Below are 8,687 nucleotides of genomic sequence, written 5' to 3' on the forward strand. Positions count from 1 at the left end.
TGTGTATTTTAGGGCGAGTTTCGTGTGTCAAGTTGTGTATGTTGAGCTGCGTGTGGCGACATGCATGTAGCGACTTTTGTGAGATGAGTTTTGTGTGGCGACATGCATGTAGCAACTTTTTGTGTGTCGAGTTGCATGTGACAGGTTAGTGTAGCAAGTTGTGTGCAGCAAGTTTTGCGCATGGCGAGTTTTGCGCGTGGCGAGTTTTATGTGTGGTGCCTTTTGAGTATGTGCAAGTTTTGTGTGAGGCAACTTTAGCATGTGTTGCAACATTTGTGCATGTGGCAATTTTTCCGCGTATGCAAGTTTTGCGTGTGGCGAGTTTTGCATGTGGAGAGTTTTGCGTGTGGCGAGTTTTGCATGTGGCGTTTTGAGCGGCGACTTTTGTGTTTCGACTTTTATGTGGCGAGGTTGGTGTATGTGTGGTGAAATGTGTGCTGAGGGTGGTATATGTGTTCGAGCACGTGGTAGTGTGTGGCGCATTTTGTGTGTGTGTGTTCATATCCCCGTGGTGGTGTGGTGATTATCCCATGTTGGGGCCCCACCTTAGCAACTGTACAGTATATACTCTTTGGCGCCATCGCTCTCATTCTTTAAGTCCCCCTTGTTCACATCTGGCAGCTGTTAATTTGCCTCCAACACTTTTCCTTTCATTTTTTCCCCATTATGTAGATAGGGGCAAAATTGTTTGGTGAATTGGAAAGCGCGGGGTTAAAATTTCACCTCACAACATAGCCTATGACGCTCTCGGGGTCCAGACGTGTGACTGTGCAAAATTTTGTGCCTGTAGCTGCGACGGTTCAGATGCCAATCCCGGACATACACACATACATACATACACACACATACATACACACATTCAGCTTTATATATTAGATGGGACAAAGGGGGGTGATTTTAACCCCTTAATGAAGGAGCCAAAATTTTTAAATCTGACCAGTGTCACTTTATGTGGTAATAACTCTGGAATGTTGCAACAAATTCCAGTGATTTTGAGACTGTTTTTCCGTGACACATTATACTTCATGATAATGGTAAATTTAGGTTGATATGTTTTGAGTTTATTTATAAAATATATCAGAAATTTGACAAAAATGTTAAAATATCTGCAGTTTTCAAACTTTTAATGATTATCCCTTTGATCCAGAGAGTAAAATCATAGAAATATCTTAATAAATAACATTTCTCACATGCCTGCTTTACATCAGCACTATTTGTAAAATGTTATTTTATTTTGTTAGCATTTTTAGAGGTTTAAAAATGGAGCAACTATTTTTCATTTTTTGATGGAAATTTACAAAATGTTATTTTTTTAGGGACCTATCCAGGTTTGAAGTGACTCAGGGGGTCCTACATATTGGAAACCCTCAAAAGTAATACCATTTTAAAAACAGCACCCCCTGACATACTGAAAACTGCAGTCAGGTAGATTATGAACCCTTCAGGTGATTTTCAGGAATTAATGCAAAGTAGCATAACAGAAACGGAAAAGTGTATCCTTACCACCTAAATGTCGCTAACTTCTGAATATGCCGCTATAGCCCGGAGACTCTAAGGCCACTATTTGGCTGTGAATTGCGATGGCAAATATCAGGACCACACAATCATGATCTCAGGGTGCCAATGGGCATAAAGAGAAAGCCCCCATACTCTTAACTATTTATCTGATATAGTCATTATTGATAGCAGCATATGAGGGGTTAAACAGGTACGGACGGTGCAAACACTGATTGTGGCTGATGCAGCAAGTTGTCAGCTATAGTGTACAGCCGACAGCTGCTGGATTGTCACCTGTATGTGGATGCCATTCTCTTCTATCTCAGGTCAGTTAAAAGACGTATTTGCGGTCATTAAGGGGTTAACTTATTTTTTTATTTTTAAAAACCTTTTTCTTTAACTTTTGCATGCTTCAATAATCTCCATGGGAGACTAGAAGCTGCAGTACTTCGATCACCTTTGCTGCACACAGGCGATGATCAGATCGCCTGTGTGTAGCAGAAATGCTCACCTGCTATGAACGCTGACCACGGGGTGGCACTCATAGCAATCTGGCAATGACAACCATAGAGGTCTGCTGGAGACCTGAGCTTGTCATGCTGACCCATCGGTGACCCGCGATCATGTGACGTGGTCACCGATGTGCGGGATTTACAACACGCTTCCGGTAATCGCGGGTTAAATGCCAAAGTCTAAGATTGAAAGCAGCATTTAACTAGTTAACAGCTGCCGGTGGATCGTGATTCCACCCGGCGGCTGTTGAGAGCACATGTCAGCTGTACAGATAAGCTGTCATGTGCCCGGAAAGGTGCGGGCTCAGTGCCAGAGCCTGCACCAAATAGGCGGAGTCTGACATTGGCGTACTATTACGCCCGATGTCAGAAATGGGTTAAACAGTCCCTACCTTTCCTCTGTACTCTAACTGCTTTTTTTTTTTTTTCTTACCTACTTATTTATTTTACTCATTTATATAGCGCCACTAATTTCACACTGCTTTACATACATTATCATCGCTGTCCCCGATGGGGATCACAATCTAAATTCCCTATCAGTATGTCTTTGGAGTGTGGGAGGTAAACGGCGAACCAGAGGAAACCCACGCAAACATGGGGAGAACATACTTCTATTTTAATAACGTTTTGTTTGAGAATCCCAAGCATGCTGGAATACTCAAACGAGACGTCATCAGAGGGCAGAGGCCAGGGTCACTGCTGCAGCCTCCGTCCCCACCCCGGAAGGAAGCCTGATCAGTTACATCAGTTTCAGGGGCTGGACTATTCCCTGCTCTAATGAGCGTGTCAGTTGTCAATACTGACATATGCTCAGTACAAGCTCCGTTGTTCCTGTGCGATATTCTTTTCCATGCACAGTGACAATGCACTCTCTCTACAGCGCTAAGTGACAAGCTACCAAGAGAGTGCACTGTCAATGTGCATTGTAAGGAGAAAAAGTGAGGTCTGTTTAGGGGCAAGGCTTGTCTCTGCTCAACCCGTTTTCTCCTTCAATGCGCACTAACAATGTGCTCTCTTGTTGCCTTTTCACTTATAATTAGAGAAAGGGGGAGTGCACTGTCACTGTGCACATTGCAAAGAATCGTGGGAACTGACAACCCATGCATGCTTAGTAGAGCAGGAGTAGCCCAGCCCCTGAAACTGGTGTCACTGACGATGCATTGTTTAAGGGTGGGGTGGTTTCATAATTATTGGTGCATAGTAGAAAAGAATGGAACAGCACAAATCAAGGGCTTGAGAAAGGCTCAGTTAGAGCCGAAACGTTGCATGGAGATGTGGGCTCAATAAACACCTGCATGTTGTCTTAAAGAACATGAAGTGCTGCCTGCTTTTGTGAAATAATTATTGGTGCAGTAATATGTGGAGCATGTTATACTACAATATTTTGCAAGTTGGCTATATATACATACACATCTGTACTTTTTATGTATGTGATTTTATACCATATACAATCTATGTAGGAAGTTTTTTCTTCTTCCCATAGGTGCTTTAATTAGCTGCCTATTATATATAAAATATTCTCATTGTATACATGGCCGAATTGGGTCAATAGAATCTATGAACTAGTGACCTGTTCAGTGCTTTTTATTTTTTTCCCTTTGTGTGTTGTTTGGGAACAGAGTATTTGTATCACTGAGGTTCCTTCCCCCACTTCTCAAGAGGCTTTTTTCCTTTTCCAGTGACAAGCCAGCTCTGAGTGATGACTGACAGCTAGCTGCTAGACAAACATGGGCGAACAAGTTTTTCAATGGGTTATCAAGCAGCAGCATTCCTCGCAACCAGTCTTCAGGTCAGAGCAGAAATAGCTTTAGATTCAGAGCTGGAAAAAACTAAAGCTATGTTCACAGGTTGCGTTTTTATTTAATGCAAATTTTTAGCTGCGTTTTCAAAGTACCAGCAAAGTCTATGAGATTTCTGAAATCTCATGCACACAGCTTGGCTTTCTTTTGTCCTCAGTATTTTGTGCAATACCTTGTTTTTTGCAAAATGCAGCATGTCCCTTCTTTCAGCATATTTCAACCATTGAAAGCACTGGGTGGTGCAAAAAAAATGCTGCAAAAATGCAGGTATCAGTTTTCGCTATATTTCTAGTGAAAAAAGCAGGTACAGCAGTATGTGAAACCCATTTATTTTTGTGATTTTTCCCCAAGTTTAAACCATAATGTTTTCATGTTCATGGCAGTTGAGAATGTCAGTTTAAGGTTAGCACAATTTAATAAGACTAGTACATGTTAATTAAATTGGTGCTGTGTAAAAAAGTAAACATTGTCCAATCAAGGTGTGAAATTGATCAATGCGTCTGGATAACCAAAGTGTGAAAGTAAACAATGTCCTACATACTCAATTCTCCTGGACCAATTCACATTTCCCCACTGTTCCAAAAATGTTTTTACAGTTTCATGTCTTGCAATGGTGACCAATGTTTTTGCTTCTGGGAGTCGTGCATGGCGCGAGGCATGTACGCTAACACATAAGCTTCAATAGGTCTGTGTCCTGCCAATCGTGCACACAGAAGACAGTCTCTACAAGAGTTGTCAAGATAACCCATGAACGCCTATAGGCTCCAACTGGATTACCTACATAAATGCTTGTTTCCCACAGATCTGTCACTATCTGCATGTATAGTCTCCAATTTAGTTTACCTAAAACATAGTTTGTAGGACAGGGTTTACTTTTACACATTGGTTGGCCAGAGGCATTGTTTAATTTCACACCTTGGTTGGCCAATGTTTACTTTGCACACATCACTAGTATGACAGCCTGTTTAAGAATACACTGTGTAATCAGTCATGTCATGAGGCATGTCACAGCCTGTTATTCTGCTTCCCAAATGTAACTAGAGGCATATCAGTCAGATGGACACTGGAACAATATACACTTGAAGTGCTTAAATTTGTCATCCAATAATCCAAAAAGTCTGATAATCTTAGTACAGAAAGTAATGTGGTAATGATTAATATTTGAGTCCTCACGGTTCCCTGCCCTCGTGGTTTCACGAAAGGATTTTTTTGGGGGAAAAAATAAATCTGCAGGTATTGAAGAAGTTTTCATGAGCTAAAGCCACATGTGGATTAAAAAGACATAAGAAGGACATAGATCAGCCAAAAACTGCGGAGGCGATGAGTGGACCTTGCCCTTATACAGCTCCATACTACTGGATCCATGTCTGTCTTAGGCCTCTTTCACACTTGCGTCGGTACAGATCCGTCGCTATGCGTCGGGCCGACGTACCGACGCACTTTGTGAAATTTGTGCACGACATGGGCAGCGGATGCAGTTTTTCAATGCATCTGTTGCCCATTCTGAAGTCCGGGGAGGAAGGGGCGGAGTTTTAGCCGCGCATGCACGATAGAAAATGGCGGACGCGACGGACAAAAAAACGTTCACTTGAACGTTTTTTCGTGCAGACGGTCCGCCAAAACACAACGGATCCGTTGCACGACGGACGCAACGTGTGGCCATCCATCACGATCCGTCGCTAATACAAGTCTATGGGTAAAAAAACGGATCCTGCGAGCACATTTGCAGGATCCGTTTTTTCCCCAAAACAACGGATTGCGACGGCTTGCTAAAAACGCAAGTGTGAAAGTAGCCTTAGCAACAAAAAAAACAAACAAACCACAAAAACAAAACGCTGTAACTTTCAGGTCCGTTTATTATACTGTTCTAGCTTTTTTTCTAGCAATTGTGTATATTCCAACCAAAGTCTGCATTGTATTCTTACAGGGATCTCCCATTTCAGCATCCTGCGGACCATCAGATCAGTATACGGCTTGAATCACATGCGAGAAATACGGTCTCACATGTTAATACCCGGCACAGTAGCGGGCACTCAGGAGCGGAGCGTGCGGCCGCATAGCAATAAATGGAGCCGCACGCTCCGCTTCTGAGTGCCGGCCGCGGTGCCGGGTATTAACATGTGAGACTCGGCCATATTTCTCACATGTGTGATCCCAGCCTACTAAAAATACACAGCCCTCACCCTCCAGCATTAAATCTGCTCTGCTGCTCCAGTGATTTTTTACAACTAAATCAGGTCAAAAACGCTGCAGTCAATCACTAGCTTTGCCAATACTTTTGGCACATGCTGTGGAGACCTGTGATTGGCTGCAGCGCCGTTGGGACATCGGTGAAAGAGGAAGAAGCGTCATAAAGACATAAAGGGGGAAGAGGATGGAGCATCATAAAACCAGGATTTAACATGATTAAAAAAATAACTTAAAAAGGAACCTGTCACCCCCCCCAAAAAGAAGGTGAGCTAAGCCCACCGGCATCAGGGGCTTATCTACAGCATTCTGTAATGCTGTAGATAAGCCCCCGATGTATCCTGAAAGATGAGAAAAAGAGGTTAGATTATATTCACCTGGGGGGGGCGGTCCGATTCGATGGGCGTCGTGGTCCGGGGCCTCCAATCTTCATACAATGTCGTCCTCTTCTTGTCTTCACGCTCTGGCACAGGCGTACTGCAGTACTTTGCTCTGCCCTCAACAGGGCAAATCAGTACGCCTGCGCCGCAGCGTGAAGACAAGAAGAGGACGACATCGTATGAAGATTGGAGGCCCCGGACCGCGACACCCATCGGACCAGAACCGGACTTGGACCGCCCCTAGGTGAGTATAATCTAACCTCTTTTTCTCATCTTTCAGGATACATCGGGGGCTTATCTAGAGCATTACAGAATGCTGTAGATAAGCCCCTGATGCCTGTGGGCTTAGCTCACCTTCGATTTGGGGGTGACAGGATCCCTTTAATTCCGGACAATTCCTTTAAGATACCTCTCCTAGTCCCGTGTGCAGGACTCTGGATGGAGGTGTACAGTGTACAGGTCCCCGCAGGTCTATACCCACACTATACAGGAGGGCACAGACAGCAGCAGATGATGATTGCACACACGGACAACCCCATTATCTGCCCCAGCTCCCTGCTGGGATCATTACAATGGCGGCAGCGCTATTAGTCCGGTATCAGCGCTCACCCGGCTCCCGTCCATACTGCGCGCTGTCCGCACCCGAGCCCTTGTAGCTGGAGCTTTATCCCGTTGCCATGGGCCCAGAGACTACTTCCGGGATCACAGGTGACTTCCGCTCCATGCTCCCACCGCCCGCACTCAGTGGAGTACCACTTGCAGCTGCTGATTGGTCGATATTCTCCGTTCTCATTGGCTGCCGCTATTCCCCGGCATTGGAGGCCTCACTTCCTAGCGTCCTTTCGTCTGAAGAGGCAATTTGCATTTCCTAGCGTCTCCTCGGTGCACTGTGCCATGTCTGTGAGGAGCCGGCGCTTCTTTCTGAGCTCTGCCCCTCAGCTGCAGCGCTGTGACGTGCACTAGGTATACGCCCTCCCCGTGAAGCTCCGCCCACTCACACGTCGCTTCTGCAGAGTGCAGACAGGACCGGTGACAGACGGGAAACGTCACATTCTAGTGAGCCATTCAGGAATTTTAGTGGCTCTCACTGGCGTGCCGCCTCCCATCGTTCACAGCAGGGAGCCAGCTCTTTGTGTCGGCTCGTTCGCGAACGACTAGTGTTGAGCGATACCTTCCAATACTTGAAAGTATCGGTATCGGATAGTATCGGCCGATACCCGAAAAATATCGGATATCGCCGATACCGATACCCGATACCAATACAAGTCAATGGGACACCAAGTATCGGAAGGTATCCTGGATGGTTCCCAGGGTCTGAAGGAGAGGAAACTCTCCTTCAGGCCCTGGGATCCATATTAGTGGGTAAAATAAAGAATACAAATATTGATATACTCACCCCTCCGACGGAGCCTGGACCTTACCGATGTAACCGGCAGCCTCCGTTCCTAAGAATGAGCGCGTGAAGGACCCTCGATGATGTCGCGGCTTGTGATTGGTCGCGTGAGCGGTCATGTGACCGCTCACGCGACCAATCACAAGCCGCGACGTCATCGAAGGTCCTTCACGCGCTCATTCTTAGGAACGGAGGCTGCCGGTTACAGCGCTAAGGTCCAGGGGCCTCCGGAGGGGTGAGTATATCAATATTTGTTATTTTTATTCTTTATTTTACACATTAATATGGATCCCGATACCGATTCCCGATATCGCAAAAGTATCGGCCGATACCCGATACTTGCGGTATCGGAATGCTCAACACTACGAACGACACATCACTACTGTGCTGTGGAAAGGTAACAAGAGGGAGGGCTCTGTGTGTGCAGTCATGGGATGCTTTTACCTCACCACAGGCTGGCTGCCACAATTAAAAGGTTAGTCTACAAAACACAATAAAGCACCCTGACACTCCTTTAGTGAACTATAACTCCCAGCATGTCATAGGATCTGCAGGACATGCTGGGAGTTATAGTTCTCCCATGGGATTTTAAAGCAGCACTCCAGTGTTATTTTGCAGTGCTGGAGTGGTGCTTTCAATATAAGCCCTGTGCCCCCATTCTTATACTCACCCTCCAGCATCTTCATATAGTACTTCACAGACAACACACTGGTCCCGCAGCTTCCAACATAATAACATACTATTATATGTAATAACACCACATATAATAGTATGTTTATGCTATTATATATTTTACCACATTTTTTTGCTTCAAATATTTTTTTCCCTATTTTCCACCTCTAAAACCTGGGTGCGCCTTATAGTCCGGTGCGTCTTATAGTCCGAAAAAATACGGTAGCTTTAAATACACAACTTTATT

General features: G+C 44.9%; 1 protein-coding gene across 2 annotated transcripts in view; it reads right to left on the reverse strand.

The window, feature by feature from the left end:
* Positions 1-7,316, reverse strand: part of TMEM237 (transmembrane protein 237) — a 52,278-nt gene extending 44,962 nt beyond the window's left edge. The window contains exon 1 of one of the 2 annotated variants that reach the window (XM_077272077.1): positions 6,985-7,316. The gene's annotated coding sequence lies outside the window, so the exon portion shown is untranslated. Of the gene's footprint in view, positions 1-6,729 lie in introns of both variants that reach the window. The other variant, XM_077272078.1, reaches the window with a different exon arrangement.
* Between the last annotated feature and the right edge of the window lie 1,371 nt (positions 7,317-8,687).

Source organism: Ranitomeya variabilis, chromosome 7, assembly GCF_051348905.1.
Source record: "Ranitomeya variabilis isolate aRanVar5 chromosome 7, aRanVar5.hap1, whole genome shotgun sequence".
NCBI classification, from domain to species: Eukaryota; Metazoa; Chordata; class Amphibia; order Anura; family Dendrobatidae; genus Ranitomeya; species Ranitomeya variabilis.